This window comes from Crinia signifera, chromosome 3 (assembly GCF_055691185.1).
Source record: "Crinia signifera chromosome 3, ASM5569118v1, whole genome shotgun sequence".
In the NCBI taxonomy this organism is placed as follows: domain Eukaryota; kingdom Metazoa; phylum Chordata; class Amphibia; order Anura; family Myobatrachidae; genus Crinia; species Crinia signifera.
In genome coordinates, this window is record NC_139219.1 from 268,903,788 (window position 1) to 268,920,642 (window position 16,855).

Here is a 16,855-nt window from a genome sequence, read left to right on the forward strand (position 1 = left end):
CCCGCGGTAATGATGCCACAGATGGCATGCGTCCAAAATATAGACTATGCTCCCCCAGCGTCTCTCAGCCCGGGAGTCCGCTGGTCACATGATGTGAGGTCATGACATTCCACAATGCACCCTGGGACCCGCTGCAATGCACCCCTGGGATCAGGTCACGGGTGCAGAAGAGCTAGAATAGGCAGAGAATACCTTCTTCTTTCAAGCCGCGCACTGCGCACAGGTTCCCATCACCTGTCAAAGGTCAAGGGAGGGAGGAGCCAACCGATCGCTTAAAAAACCAGTACAATCGGTACACTTTGATTTAGCCGGTACAGACCGTTTAAAAACGGTACTGTACCGGTTAAATGGGTACAGTTGGAGGGTATGTAGAGATCATCGTGGCTGCCACAAGGATCCAGCAGCCATGAATGGGATCGCATATCATCGTATATTACGTAGTTACAATGGCTTTACGTCCAGCTGCCCTGCACCTTTGTATGCAAATGGCAGTTCGGAGACCCTCAGGTGGCACCTCAGTACAAATCCTGATGGCTTTAAAATGTGTATATTCTCTAGAGATGTGCGGGCTCGGATTCCTCAGATCCGAGCCAGCACGGACGTCATCAAACCGGGCCCGGATACGAGCAGCGCTCGGCGCTTCCCGCCTGACTCGAATCCAGGCGCACGGGCAAAACGTCATCGCCCGGCGTCGGATTCTCGCGAGATCACGGAACCCTTAAATTCCGCAACCTCGCGCCGCCATCTTCACTCCAATCTCGGAGAAGAGTAGGGAAGGGTGTGCTGCTGCTGTGTGTGGTCTCTGCTGGGGCCCGTGCTGCTGTGTACTGTGTCTCTGCTCAGTGATCAAGACATCACCATTGCAAGGATGACTGGTGCTGTGTTCTGTCTCTCCTTTGTGCTGGGGCCTGCCTCTGCTGAGTCTGCTCCTGTATAGTCAGTCACAGTGTGATAGTCCACTGGTGCTGCTAGTGCCACTGCCTGCCCTGCACTGCCTAGTGTCTGCTGCAGTCTGCTCTCTGCTGTTGCCACTGGCTAGTGCCTACCAGTACCTATTGCAGTATATAATTCCAGTGTGCTGTTGCCCCTGGCTACCAGTACCTATCACAGTATATAATTCCAGTTTGCTGTTGCCACTGGCAGTGGCTACCATTATTATATTTATTGCAGTATATAATTCTAGTCTGCTGTTGCCACTGGCTACCAGTATTTATCGCAGTATATAATTCCAGTCTGCTGTTGCCTCTGGCTACCAGTATTATTTATCACAGTATATAAATCCAGTCTGCTGTTTCCACTGGCTACCAGTATTTATCGCAGTATATAATTCCAGTCTGTTGCCACTGGCTACCAGTATTTATTGCAGTATATAATTCCAATCTGCTGTTTCCACTGGCTACCAGTACTATCAGTCCAGGGGTGCCCACATGTGTGCTGTATCCATCCAGGGATGCCCACATGTGTGCTGTATTTGTCCAGGGGTGTCCCCATGTGTCCTGTATCAGTCCTGGGGTGCCCACATGTGTGCCGTATAATTCCAGGGGTGCCCCATGTGTCCCATATCAGACCAGGGGAGATGCCCTTTTTTTTAATGAAAATAAAATTAAGGTGTTTTTTTTTTTGTTTTTTTTACTGCAAGGGCTGTTAAATGTGCTGTAGTCCAGGGGTGAGCCAAGAGTGCTGTATTATTCATGGGGTGTTGCTAAGTAAGGTGTGCTGCTCTTTTTTATAATTAAAAGATACACATTTTTATTTTTACTGCAGGAATTTGTCTGCCGTATAATTCCATGCCTGCCGCCATGTGTGCCGTAACAATCCAGGGGTGCCGCCATCTGTGCCGTATAATTCCATGTGTGCTGTATCAGGTCAGGGGTGCCACCATCTGTGCCGTATAATTCCTGGGGTAAGCCAAGTCTGCCGTATAATTCATGGGGTGCTGCCAAGTGTGCTGTATTAGTCCAGGGGTGATGCTAAGCATGCCATATCAGTCCAGGGGTGATGCTAGGTGTGCCGTATCAGACTAGGGGGGATGCTAAGTGTGCCATATCAGTCCAGGGGTGATGCTAAATGTGCCGTATAAGTCCAGGGGTGATGCTACCTGTGCCATATCAGTCCAGGGGTAATTCTAGGTGTGCCGTATCAGACTAGGGGGGATGCTAAGTGTGCCATATCAGTCCAGGGGTGATGCTAAATGTGCCGTATCAGTCCAGGGGTGATGCTACCTGTGCCATATCAGTCCAGGGGTAATTCTAGGTGTGCAGTATCAGCCTAGAGGGGATGCTAAGTGTGCCATATCAGTCTAGTGTTTGTGCCGCACACTTGTGTGGCTTATCATAGTTATCCAGCTACCACGGTGCAACCTTTTGCCCTAAAAACAATATTGTAAGGTGTGAGCTGTTCAGAATAGACTGTAAATGAGTGGAAATGAATGTTATTGAGGTTAATATAGCGTAGGAGCAAAAAAAAATAAAAAAATTATGCGATTTTAGCAGTTTTTATGCTTTTTTAACAAAAAAATCAGAACCTAAAACCCAAGAAATCCAAACACAAAACACTTAGGAGGTGTTTTGGCAAAACCCATTAGAACCCAAAACCTCAAGGTAATCAGAACCCAAAACCCGAAAAGTGGCCGGTGCACATCTCTATATTCTCACAGAGTCACTGTGTACAGATTCACAACTGCAACAGCAACAGCATCTCTGAATCCGACCCGGTATGTACATCGAATTCTTGTGCTTGGTTATAGAACTTTGGGGTCTATCTACTAAGCCATGCTGAGAGATAAAGTAGAGAGAGGTAAAGTACCAGCCAACCAGCTCCATTTCTCAAACACAACAGTTAACATGGCAGTTAGGAGACTATTGGTAAACCCTGCAGCTAATTGAATCCCCCAAAGAGACCATTAATGTGTCTGAAATTCCTAACTCGCCCATGACTATGAATCCACTGAACTAAATGACTGTCTTGGATATGTACAGCGTAGTTACATTTGCTTATTCATACATTAACAGATGTTTTCATACAGTAAACTTTCCTGTGAGGGGAACATTGGCCTTATTCATTTCAGGGACTAAGGGTACTATCATGAGAAACCCACACTCACAATGTATAGGTCATGAGTACAGATACAGCAGCCAAATGAGTTGTATCTGAGTACTATCAAGCCACATACATGTATTTTTTGTCTGCAAAGATTTTCCTGCTGTAGATTAAGTGAAAAAGAGTAGGAAAGGAAGAAATACAGTATTTATCTGCTGAAAATTATGCAGATGTTGATATTAGAGTTATATAGGCACACGCCAGCAGATGACTCAAACTATGAATAGCCATTTACTTAATAAGTGGTTTTGCTTATTGATAGCAGGTACAACTGTACTCACTGTTACATGCACATTGGATACAGATATGTACACTGGAGCTTGAGCAAAGTGTACGCTGCGAATGGGTAGTATGCTGGAAAACATTGTGCATAAGCTCAACTGGGCAGGCGCATGTAAGTGTGCCCACTCAGTTGTGACGTCTTGCAGGACGTATCGGGCAGTGTGTATAGAGAACATGCTACCGATCCAACAGCAGATATCAATTGATCTGCAGATATATCTACCAGTGTGTTCCCAGTTTGGTGATTGTACAATGCACATAACCCCTTATAGCTATATGTGTGTTTTAATGTACAATAAGAAACCCTAAATAACAGTATTACCATGAACCATTTGTACATTAAGGAGAGTGGAAATGATGTGTCCTTTGCAACAACCATTTATACATAAAGGACATTTTAGAAATGTGTCATTTATTCATACAATAAACATTACACAACGATGTGAGTAACATAAAAATGGGAAGAGTTACGTGTTTGACCCAGGACTAGCACAGCCCATGTGGCCTTTCACTGCTCCTCATCGTGCATGCAGGCTATATTGGGGGAGGGAAGGTGATGCAGTAAGGGGATAGATGGCACACTACTCACAATATATACCCATGAAGCATCCATACTGGGTCTTTGTCCTATTATAAAGGACTAGGTGATTCATCGCACCCTACGGGCGCTCTTCACACCGGCGTAATGGGCTGCACCCCCTTCATTTGTGAACTTTTGTATTGTGAGAAATATGGTTGGAATTGTATGTAAGATGCCTGTATTGCAACTTGAGTTATAGGTGAAATGTGTTAAATAGAGAGCATATGATGTGGAAGGGGGTGTGTATTGTTTTGTTTAATTAAAAAGCGGTTACAGAGTAAGATGTACATTGATAGTGTGGATGGTACAGTGACATTTGTGGGTGTGGGGGGGGGGGTGCGTGTTGTTTAGGTGTGTGTGTGTGCAATAGTAAAGTAGGGTGTTTTTGAGTCAGCGGCTCCCCACTGGCGTTGGTCACGACACAGAAAAACAGGAGGCTGGGTAGTGATAGGGGTGTGTGGGCATAAGGGGGACTAAAGAGGAGGGTGGGGGACACTGTGCAGCTTCTGTCAGTGGGTGAGGGTCCAGCGTGGCAGCACAGGAGTACAGGACGGTGTCTCCTCCTACTGGGTGGGAGTTAGGGTGCATGAGAGCAGGAAGCCGTGTGAATCACGAGAGGGGGCGGGGGTCCGCAAATCACGGGAGGGGGGCTTGGGGGGGGTTGAATCGTGGGAGGGGGGGTCGCGAATCGCGGGCGGGGGTCCGCAAATCGCGGGAGGGGGGCTTGGGGGGGGGGTGAATCGCTGGAGGGGGGGTCGCAAATCACGGGAGGGGGTCCGCAAATCATGGAAGGGGGGCTCGGGGGGGGGGGGGGGGAATGTGTGAATCGTAGGAGGGGGGTCGCGAATCACGGGAGGGGGGCGCGGTGGGTGCCGTGAATCGCGGGAGGGGGGGCCGTGAATCGCGGGAGGGGGGCGCGGGGGGGTCCGCGAATCGTGGGAGGGGGGCTAGGGGGTGCCGTGAATCGCGGGAGGCGGGGTGTGAATCGTGGGGGGGGCTCCGCAAATAGCGGGAGGGGGCGGGGGTCAGCAAATCGTGGGAGGGGGCGGGGTGCTGGCAGAAGGGGGGGGGTGTTGCGGGCAGAACTGCCACTCACCTGGTGTAATGGTGGATGGTGAGAGTGTACTGTAGCCCTGGCTGGGCGGGGGGAGGTGATGTCACGGATATGGTGGTGTGTAGAACACTGGTCTTTTCCCTAGGGGGGGGCGGGTTTGTGTATCCCGCTGGGCGGGAACCTTATACACATAGAACACTGGTCTTTTCCCTAGGGGGGCGGGTTTGTGTATCCCGCTGGGCGGGAACGTTATATACACAGGGGCTGAGTGACAGATCTGGCTAAATATATAAGAGATTTGCAGGTACACAAGGGCATTAGTCTGGGCCTGAGTGCCCTCACTGCTTGATTTAGGTTAGATAGGCGGGAGTTCAGATTATTGGCCATTTGTATACGGATGCCTTCATCAATTGGCCATTGCACATTTTTTTGTGCTTTCATCCCCAGGCTGCGCCGGATCAACTGCCTCCTTCACACAAACATTTACACCTGCAAGCACTCCTATTCATAGCCATGCCTCTGCTTAGTTTGTTACAGTCCAGACTACATAAAAAGGAATTAAGAGATGGTCTGGCATCACATGTTTGCACCTAACATGCTGGTAGGGACTATTTAAGTTTTGGGCACTTTACCCAAAAAATTAAGGCAAAACTGATGTTACACATTATCTAGCATTCAGGGGCGTAACTAGAAGTCTGTGAGCCCCGTAGCAAAATATTGTTTCCCAAAAAAATCCTGTTTATTTTTAAAGGTAACTTTAAATGGTTTTGTGGGTCTGTTGAGCCTTGTGCTAATGTTTTCTTTTTCCTTTTTAGATAGCTCACTGGGTGCACCCTCAGCCAGATATGGACGTGGTCTCTGGAATGAATGCTTTGCCCTTTTTCTGCTGTGATGCTGAAAAAATAAATGGACTTAGAATGTACAATTTGTTGCAGCCATCATTTGCAAGAAAAATGACATTTGGGCACAGTCCAGTAGCGCACACAGGGGGGTTTCTGAGTACCCAGAATCCCCCCCAGGAGAGTAAGGGACCTAGGCAGAAAGCTGAGGATCCCTTCTTTCCATTAGTACAAGAATTTTTAAAATTGGCCCTTGGGAACCGGAGATATCTGATTTCAAACAGTGGTCCCCATCCAAGCCTGTTAATTGCTCTTCCCAGTCAGATATTTCAGGTTCTGTCTGAATTAGTTTTTTTCTGAGGGTATATTCCAAAAGCTGTGACTCTCCCACTTTGACGGACACTAGTAGCTTGTCTCTACTGTTCCTAGAACCAGAGATATCAGCCTTCCAGCAGCTGGTTACTGCTCCAGCTCCACATACCTGGTATGTAGTTTTATATACTCGTTGGCAGATTGCTCTGCCTCCTGAACTCTGATCCCCTACTCCCCAATACCATTTGGTAGGTGGTATTATCTAGTCTTTAATTCCATTAAAATCTATCTAATCTAAATCTATTTCCGGGAACTGAAGATATCTGCAGTCAAGCAAGCTGTCCTCCCACCAGAAAATTATGAATAATAAGCCCACTCCACTATACACCCCTCCTCTGCATATTAAACATCCTCTACCACCCTGGAAGTTATGTATCAGGGCCACTTCATTCAGCCCAATGCCCCCTTCTCCCATCCCATCTCCCACCATCTGTGACGTAAAGGGGTAATTAGTGGAAATGACTGATTCAGGCCCTACATGCTGTGCGGTTGATATAATACCCCCTACCATCTGCGGGACATCAAAGCTTCCCCCACCCCTACTGCTGGGACCCCAATACATTGCTATGCCCAGGGGTCTACACTGCTGTTGACGCCCCTGTATGTATATATATATATATATATATATATATATATATATATATATATATATATATATATATATATATATAGGAGACGATAACCCGGCACTCACATATCAAAATAATGCCCCCCATACACGGTCCGTTAATCGGATCCGTTGTGTGCTTTAACAACACACATCGGATCGGATTGCATGCCTAGTGCATGTAGTATGCATGCACTGCGATCCGATCCGATGTATAGCTTGTACAAAAAGTATGTGCAGCACACACTTTTTGTACTGTACTATGTGATGCGCGGGAGCGCGCATCGCATAGTACAGAACGGAGCCATACACAACGGACCGTGTATGGGCTCCTTAAGACTCACAGGCTCATAGTTTGCATTTGCAACATTTCGGATCCCTTTATTGGATCCGTCGTCAGGCAGTACAGTATCCCTGTACTGCCTGACGACGGATCCAATAAAGGGATCCGAAACGTTGCAAACGCAAACTATGAGCCTGTGAGTCTTATTTTGATATGTGAGTGCCGGGTTATCGTCTACTACATACCCCCTTGCCCCGAGCACCACGCAGCTGACCAGGAAAGCGAGTGCCGACTGTTCGCATTATATATATATATATATATATATATATATATAATTATTATTATTACTATTATTTATATACATTTGGTCTATCTATAATACTTTAACTGACCCGGCATATACTGGGTCACCTAAGTGTCCGTCTCCGTGCTTTGCTCCGCCCCTCTGGAAACCCCCCTCTGAAAATCCTGCGTTTGCCCCTGCAGTCAGCCTAATGCCCCTTTCAGACCGCACTTTTAAAACGGTAAATTGCCGTTTTTTTACCGTTTTAAAACGGTAATGTGTGCGGTCTGAAAGGTCCAGTCCCACTTAACCGGTTAGAAAATGCCGTTTTTTCTAACCGGTTAAAATGCAGGGTCCTACCCGTTTCTGAACCGGTATTTTAGCGCAAAAATCGGCTCAGAAACGGTATTTAGGACCCAGCCAATGAGCTGGGTCCTAAATTCAGCACAGTGAATACTTAATGAGCGCTCATTAAGTATTCACAGCACTGGAGCCCCCCCCCGCGCGTGTCGACACCCCCCGCGCGCGTGTCGACGCCCCCCCGCGCGTGTCGACGGCCCCCCCGCGTGTCGACCCCCCCGCGCGTGTCGGCGCCCCCCCCCCTGTCGACTTACCCCGTGCCGGTATCTCCGTTGTGGTTCCCGGCACTGCAGCTCAGTATGCTCGGAAAGCACTTATGAAAAAAGTGACTTTCAAAAAATGGCTGCCCCCCATACGGAAGACAGTTTTTTTAAACAGGGTTTCCTATGGGGCAGCCATTTTCTGGAAGACACTTTTTTCATAAGTGCTTTCCGAGCATACTGAGCTGCAGTCCACAACGGAGGTACCGGCACGGGGTAAGTCGACACGGGGGGGGGCGCCGACACGCGGGGTGGGGTGGGGGGGCGTCGACATGCGCGGGGGGGGCGTCGACATGCTCTCGGTCGACACGCGAGGGGAGGGGGGGAGCTGCACGGAGGGGAGGGCTGAAGGCTGCACTGGCTTTGACCCTGTATTTGGAAAGTTTCCAAAAACGGGTCTGCCAGTGTCAAAAAATCGGCACTTAAACGGTAATATACCGTTTAAGTGCTGCGGTGTGAAAGGGGTTTTATCTGGCAGACCCGTTTTTGGAAACGTTTCCAAATACAGGGTCAAAGCCAGTTATGCGGTCTGAAAGCAGCATAAATCAGACCTGATCACAGGGCAAATGTATTCTCAAAATGGGAAAAACCATGTGCACTGCAGGTGGGGCAAATTTGCAGAGAGAGTTACATTTGGTTGGGGTGTATTCAAACCGAAATCTAAACTGCAGTGTAATAATAATGCAGCCAGTATTTACCCTGTACAGAAACAAAATAACTCATCCAAATCTAACTCTCTGCACATGTAAATTTTGCCCCACATGGTTTTGCCCATTTTGAGAACATATTTGCACCGCGATCAGGTCTGAATTAGGGGCAGTGAACTACCCTCCTGCATTCTGTAGGAGACCCCCTGAAATAGCAGCAATCTCCCTCTGTCCCTCATTAGTCTAGCAATCTCTCTCATTTCACCTAGCCCACATTACACAAAAAAAGGAATGAGAGATATTGAAACATCATTTCCTATCACTTTAGCAAGTACAGTAGCTCTTACTAACTGCTTTGGGGATAATCTACATTTGGATATAAATCATTTAAAAAGATTCCTCTCAGATGTAGCAGTGCACACCCACGCTTCTGGGTGCCACATTCACAATCTCTTTTCACAATATCTCCATATATGGAACTAGACACGCCCTTTGGGTGGAGCATGACACGCCCCCTCAATGGGGCACTGTGCAAACTTCTCCTACCAACTATAATCTCCCTGAAACTACTTTTCAAAAGTAGGCAAGTATGTTCAATAGTTCTGTTCATGCAGCTCAATCCTTACTATATATCCAATGCAGGTCATTGGCTATTTAGCCAAATTGAGGGGTCATTAACGATGTTAGGAAGTTTTGGGAGTTCAAAGGAAATCATTAACAATATTGTTCATAGAGCATATCGCCTAAAGGCCCCCTACACTTGTGCGAGGTATTGCATGATCCTAGTTATGGCTACAGGATACGACAAATCCTTGTGGCAGCCATCGCAATCCCTGGATCCAATTCAATGAGCAGAGGACTGGGCATCGGTTTACAATCGGAAGTAAATCACGTACAATATGACATTTTTCACACGATTTATGGGGCTGATGGGTCGAAATCAAGTGAATATTGCACTATTTTATGGGCACCTTAATGTTTAGCTAGCTTTAAAGCCCCGTACACACTAGCCTACCAGCAGGCCGTCAAACCAAAGCATAAATACTGTCGTCACCAGGTCTGAGCATACACATTGTACATTTTATTAAATTATATCTCTCAGAAGGGCCCTGTAGGTTTTCTGCTTTCACAAATCCGAGAGTGCCGCCTGTTCCCTACACCCTGCATTGGGGCCGCAAGGTCCATATTGGAAGGCACCGGGTCAGCATACGACTAGACCGTTTATTGGGAGTGCCGGCCACCACACAAGCTATAAGAAGGTAACACAGACTGTGAGTTCCTCCAGGACTGCATACCGGCAAGGCACCCACATAAGGTCAACTTATCCTCAACTAAGGGAGAAGCCATAACATCCATTTGCAGCACAGAGGAGCAGGGACAGTTGTCCAGTGTGTGCATTTTTTAACCAGTCCTCCATACAACTGACCGCCCCTACCTACCCTCTACTCCTCTACTTGCAAGCCACAGCAGCTGTAAAAGTGAGGAGGAACAAGGAGTATCCTGATTATGGAGCCCAATCTGGCAGGTGTCAACCTGACGCAGATCGACACGGGAGACAGGTTCAGCTATTCAGACAGTGATGCTGACACCATCATAAAAGCTGCATTTGTACAGGTGCAGATACCTGCTGTGGAAAATGAAGAGCTCTACAGAGACTGGTATGCACTTAAGAAAAGAGAGGTCGACTACATGCTACATGCCTCTACCCTGGCGGAATATTTCACGGACAAACAGATCCCACGGGGATTCCGAGTTCGGAATGTCCCCACTATTGGGAGAAATAATGTCGCCTTTTGCAAGAGATGGGTAGGCATTTTAAACAAATGTTCTATGGATCTGCTTTTATTAGTAGTAGATGAGTCGACCAAGGAACTAACGGCAGTGAAAGAAAAGATTGCATCATTCGAGTCTACCCATGTGTCGACATTGACGGTTGACACCCAAACAGATTGGGGCAGCAAACTTAAAAATCAGATAGAAGCCTATCACAAAGAGCTCCTGAAGTTTAAAAGACAAAAAAAGAGAAAGGTACAGACCGATTATGAGACCAATCGAGTGTACCATTGGCTCAGTACAGCGGGTCCACATACAAATCCACAGGGACCCCCCAAGCAGCGTCGACAAAGATACAGACGCGGAGGTGATGAGGAAGGCACCAGCACTTCAGCTAGCGATTTTGAAAGTGCCACTCAAGAAACCACAGAGGGAAATCCCCCTTTAGGGGTACGGACCCGGGCGGGTCTAAAAACACCCACCGACAGAGGAGGCGGACGCGGCGCGGTCGGCAGGCCGAAAGGCAGAGCAGGCCGCAAAGGCAGCCGCCGCTAGAGGAACTGGTATTTAATTTATCCAAGACCCCATTAACACCTGCAGAGACAGCAGTCTTATCAAAAGGACTTTCATTCATTCCAAGTCATACATCTAATCCATTTGAATGGAAAGTTGACTGCTATAAATTTGGACGTTCTCTGAGGTTGAAAGAACACTTTTGGGGCAAGGAAAGCGTGACACAGAGCGGCAAAGACATCCCCATACAACTCAAGAAATTGATGCCCAGATCTACCTATGACCCTCAAGTACCCAGCCCAACCATTAAGACATTCTCCCGCATGATGGAAGAAGCTGGCCATGCACCCACAACTCGAGCGTGGCATAAAAATCTAACAAGGGAGGAGGAAAACGCCTTGCGAGACCTACAAAAAAGGACTGACATCGTAATCCGCAAGGCGGATAAAGGTGGGTCAGTAGTGGTCCAGGACTTACAGGACTATGTGAATGAATGTATACGCCAGTTGGCGGACACTGAAACGTATGAGGTGCTTGATAGGGACCCTACGATGGACTATAAGAAGGAAATGGAAATGGTAATAAATTCTGCCATTAGAGAGGGGACCATTTCAGAGGAACTGGGTAAAGCACTTTGTAGTGAATTTCCCATTACTCCCCTATTGAATATGCTGCCCAAAGTCCACAAGAGGCTGGAGAAACCCCCTGGCAGACCCATAATATCTGCCAGGGGTTCTCTTTTCCAGCCTGTGTCTACCTATCTAGATGCCTATCTGAATCCCTGCATACAGGCAACACGGTCCTATCTTAAGGACACAAACCATCTTTTGGAGCTTTTGAATTCCCTGGACAATCTGCCTATAGGTACCATCCTATGTAGTGCTGATGTTGTGGGATTGTATACCTGTATACCACACGTTGAGGGAATGAGTGCAGTAGAAAATCTGATCAGCACTAGTGAGGCCTACAAGGGTCCTTCAGTGTCATTCTTCATGAGCCTGTTAAATTTAGTGCTAAATCGAAATTATTTTTTGTTCAATGGTACGATGTATCGACAACAGCTTGGCGTAGCGATGGGATCCAATGTGGCTCCATCCTACGCCAATGCTTTTATGAACGAAGTCGATCAATCTTTGTTTTTTTCAGCCCCACATGCAGACAAAGTCATTCTGTACCGTAGGTTTATAGATGACTTGTTCATCATTTGGAACGGTACTGCAGAGGAGCTAAGAAGTGTGTTTGAGGAACACAACAGTCGTTTGCATCCTGTTAAATTTACTTTTGACATGAGTATGGAGGTCATACATTTCCTGGACGTAAAAATACATCTCAGAGCCAGTAAAATTGAAACATCTTTATATGTCAAAAATACGGACCGTAACACCATCTTGCACCATGACAGTTGTCACCCCATAGCACTTCGTCAAGGCCTCCCCTACTCTCAGATGTTGAGAGTAAGGAGAATCACCAGTAATGATGACACGGCCCAACAAGCATTAGAAGATATGCAAAATAAATTTGAACAGAGGGGCTACAACAAAAATGATCTGGAGAAGATCAGAAGTAAAGTCCTTAGCATTCCCCGTGAAATAGCACTCACAACAAACAACAAGAAAAAGGATCTGGGCAATAGGATCCCATGGGTCACACAGCATACAGTGGGTAGCATGGAAACTACCAAACGGGTTAAAACCCTATGGCCCATAGTGGCCACAGATAGGGATTTAAAAAGCTTACACAACACCCGTATTATGCCAGCATACAAACGAGGCCGTAATCTAGCAGACCAACTAGTAAAAACAGATGTAGCTAGATTAATGAAGAAAAACACCATGCCAACCCATTTTCTATCGCGCCCCAAAGGCTGTTTTAAATGCACAGGGTGTGTGACCTGCAGCTCTATGTTGGCAGGGGATACAATAAATCATCCACATACAGGCCGCAAAATTAAGATCAAACATTCTGTCACTTGCTCTAGCCGCTACATTGTGTACATTCTGTCTTGCCCGTGTGGGCTCTACTATGTAGGCAAGACAGAATGCCAGTTTAAGGAGAGGATGGCTAACCACCGCCTGGCCATCAGACAGGCACTCACGACTGGCCGGAGTGAGCAGCCTGTCGCACGACATTGTGCTGAAAAGAAACACAGTGTAGCAAGCATTAGGTCGAAAATAGTGGACCATGTACCAGTACCATACAGAGGTGGTAATAGAAAAAGAATGCTATTACAGCTGGAGGCAAGGTGGATTCACCTACTGGACACACTCTCTCCTCGAGGGTTAAATGAACAGCATGGAATGTATCACTTTTTATAATAAGAATAACATGAATTTTTCCATAATAAAGGTCAACAGCTGTTCATATATACTGGACATTAAGCGGAACAGTGTCATGCCAGACAAGGGGTATTCAAGATTTATTAATGTAAACTAACTACTTAGCATACTCACAATATGTGTGTTAACAAAGGACCCCCCAGGCAAACACTGTGAAGCTGATATGTCACACTGCAAATGCTTTTTAAATGTATGTTCTTATATTTTTCTTTTTTTATATTATCACTTTATTCACTTTGATGGCAACCTTGTTGCCTCGTAATTTGGCTGTATCAGCCCCTAATTATCACGTTATTTTAGATGTGTAATTTTATAATGTGTATAATGTGTAATTTTTGTGTACCCCCAGGCACCATGGCAACCGCAATCTCCCTGCACAAGTCCAGAGCGAGGCTTGGCTCTAGACCTGGACCGCAGCGTGAGGAGACGCCCGATGACGTCAGAGGGAGTGACTGGACGCTGGGCAGAGTGACAGCCTCCCTAATGGCGCCGGGAATGGAGATACACGCTGGATATAGGCAGAGCTATTGACTGGCAATGGACGGCGCAGGTATGAGGGGCGGGTGACCGCACAGCGTGGGGGGGTGTTTCTTACTTGGTTGGTGTATTTATATTGTGCACGTGTGTAATGTTATTTGATCCCTGAGGACGGGCTGACTTGGCCCGAAACATGTTGGATTAAACTTGGTTTTCTGCTTTCACAAATCCGAGAGTGCCGCCTGTTCCCTACACCCTGCATTGGGGCCGCAAGGTCCATATTAGAAGGCACCGGGTCAGCATACGACTAGACCGTTTATTGGGAGTGCCGGCCACCACACAAGCTATAAGAAGGTAACACAGACTGTGAGTTCCTCCAGGACTGCATACCGGCAAGGCACCCACATAAGGTCAACTTATCCTCAACTAAGGGAGAAGCCATAACATCCATTTGCAGCACAGAGGAGCAGGGACAGTTGTCCAGTGTGTGCATTTTTTAACCAGTCCTCCATACAACTGACCGCCCCTACCTACCCTCTACTCCTCTACTTGCAAGCCACAGCAGCTGTAAAAGTGAGGAGGAACAAGGAGTATCCTGATTATGGAGCCCAATCTGGCAGGTGTCAACCTGACGCAGATCGACACGGGAGACAGGTTCAGCTATTCAGACAGTGATGCTGACACCATCATAAAAGCTGCATTTGTACAGGTGCAGATACCTGCTGTGGAAAATGAAGAGCTCTACAGAGACTGGTATGCACTTAAGAAAAGAGAGGTCGACTACATGCTACATGCCTCTACCCTGGCGGAATATTTCACGGACAAACAGATCCCACGGGGATTCCGAGTTCGGAATGTCCCCACTATTGGGAGAAATAATGTCGCCTTTTGCAAGAGATGGGTAGGCATTTTAAACAAATGTTCTATGGATCTGCTTTTATTAGTAGTAGATGAGTCGACCAAGGAACTAACGGCAGTGAAAGAAAAGATTGCATCATTCGAGTCTACCCATGTGTCGACATTGACGGTTGACACCCAAACAGATTGGGGCAGCAAACTTAAAAATCAGATAGAAGCCTATCACAAAGAGCTCCTGAAGTTTAAAAGAGAAAAAAAGAGAAAGGTACAGACCGATTATGAGACCAATCGAGTGTACCATTGGCTCAGTACAGCGGGTCCACATACAAATCCACAGGGACCCCCCAAGCAGCGTCGACAAAGATACAGACGCGGAGGTGATGAGGAAGGCACCAGCACTTCAGCTAGCGATTTTAAAAGTGCCACTCAAGAAACCACAGAGGGAAATCCCCCTTTAGGGGTACGGACCCGGGCGGGTCTAAAAACACCCACCGACAGAGGAGGCGGACGCGGCGCGGTCGGCAGGCCGAAAGGCAGAGCAGGCCGCAAAGGCAGCCGCCGCTAGAGGAACTGGTATTTAATTTATCCAAGACCCCATTAACACCTGCAGAGACAGCAGTCTTATCAAAAGGACTTTCATTCATTCCAAGTCATACATCTAATCCATTTGAATGGAAAGTTGACTGCTATAAATTTGGACGTTCTCTGAGGTTGAAAGAACACTTTTGGGGCAAGGAAAGCGTGACACAGAGCGGCAAAGACATCCCCATACAACTCAAGAAATTGATGCCCAGATCTACCTATGACCCTCAAGTACCCAGCCCAACCATTAAGACATTCTCCCGCATGATGGAAGAAGCTGGCCATGCACCCACAACTCGAGCGTGGCATAAAAATCTAACAAGGGAGGAGGAAAACGCCTTGCGAGACCTACAAAAAAGGACTGACATCGTAATCCGCAAGGCGGATAAAGGTGGGTCAGTAGTGGTCCAGGACTTACAGGACTATGTGAATGAATGTATACGCCAGTTGGCGGACACTGAAACGTATGAGGTGCTTGATAGGGACCCTACGATGGACTATAAGAAGGAAATGGAAATGGTAATAAATTCTGCCATTAGAGAGGGGACCATTTCAGAGGAACTGGGTAAAGCACTTTGTAGTGAATTTCCCATTACTCCCCTATTGAATATGCTGCCCAAAGTCCACAAGAGGCTGGAGAAACCCCCTGGCAGACCCATAATATCTGCCAGGGGTTCTCTTTTCCAGCCTGTGTCTACCTATCTAGATGCCTATCTGAATCCCTGCATACAGGCAACACGGTCCTATCTTAAGGACACAAACCATCTTTTGGAGCTTTTGAATTCCCTGAACAATCTGCCTATAGGTACCATCCTATGTAGTGCTGATGTTGTGGGATTGTATACCTGTATACCACACGTTGAGGGAATGAGTGCAGTAGAAAATCTGATCAGCACTAGTGAGGCCTACAAGGGTCCTTCAGTGTCATTCTTCATGAGCCTGTTAAATTTAGTGCTAAATCGAAATTATTTTTTGTTCAATGGTACGATGTATCGACAACAGCTTGGCGTAGCGATGGGATCCAATGTGGCTCCATCCTACGCCAATGCTTTTATGAACGAGGTCGATCAATCTTTGTTTTTTTCAGCCCCACATGCAGACAAAGTCATTCTGTACCGTAGGTTTATAGATGACTTGTTCATCATTTGGAACGGTACTGCAGAGGAGCTAAGAAGTGTGTTTGAGGAACACAACAGTCGTTTGCATCCTGTTAAATTTACTTTTGACATGAGTATGGAGGTCATACATTTCCTGGACGTAAAAATACATCTCAGAGCCAGTAAAATTGAAACATCTTTATATGTCAAAAATACGGACCGTAACACCATCTTGCACCATGACAGTTGTCACCCCATAGCACTTCGTCAAGGCCTCCCCTACTCTCAGATGTTGAGAGTAAGGAGAATCACCAGTAATGATGACACGGCCCAACAAGCATTAGAAGATATGCAAAATAAATTTGAACATAGGGGCTACAACAAAAATGATCTGGAGAAGATCAGAAGTAAAGTCCTTAGCATTCCCCGTGAAATAGCACTCACAACAAACAACAAGAAAAAGGATCTGGGCAATAGGATCCCATGGGTCACACAGCATACAGTGGGTAGCATGGAAACTACCAAACGGGTTAAAACCCTATGGCCCATAGTG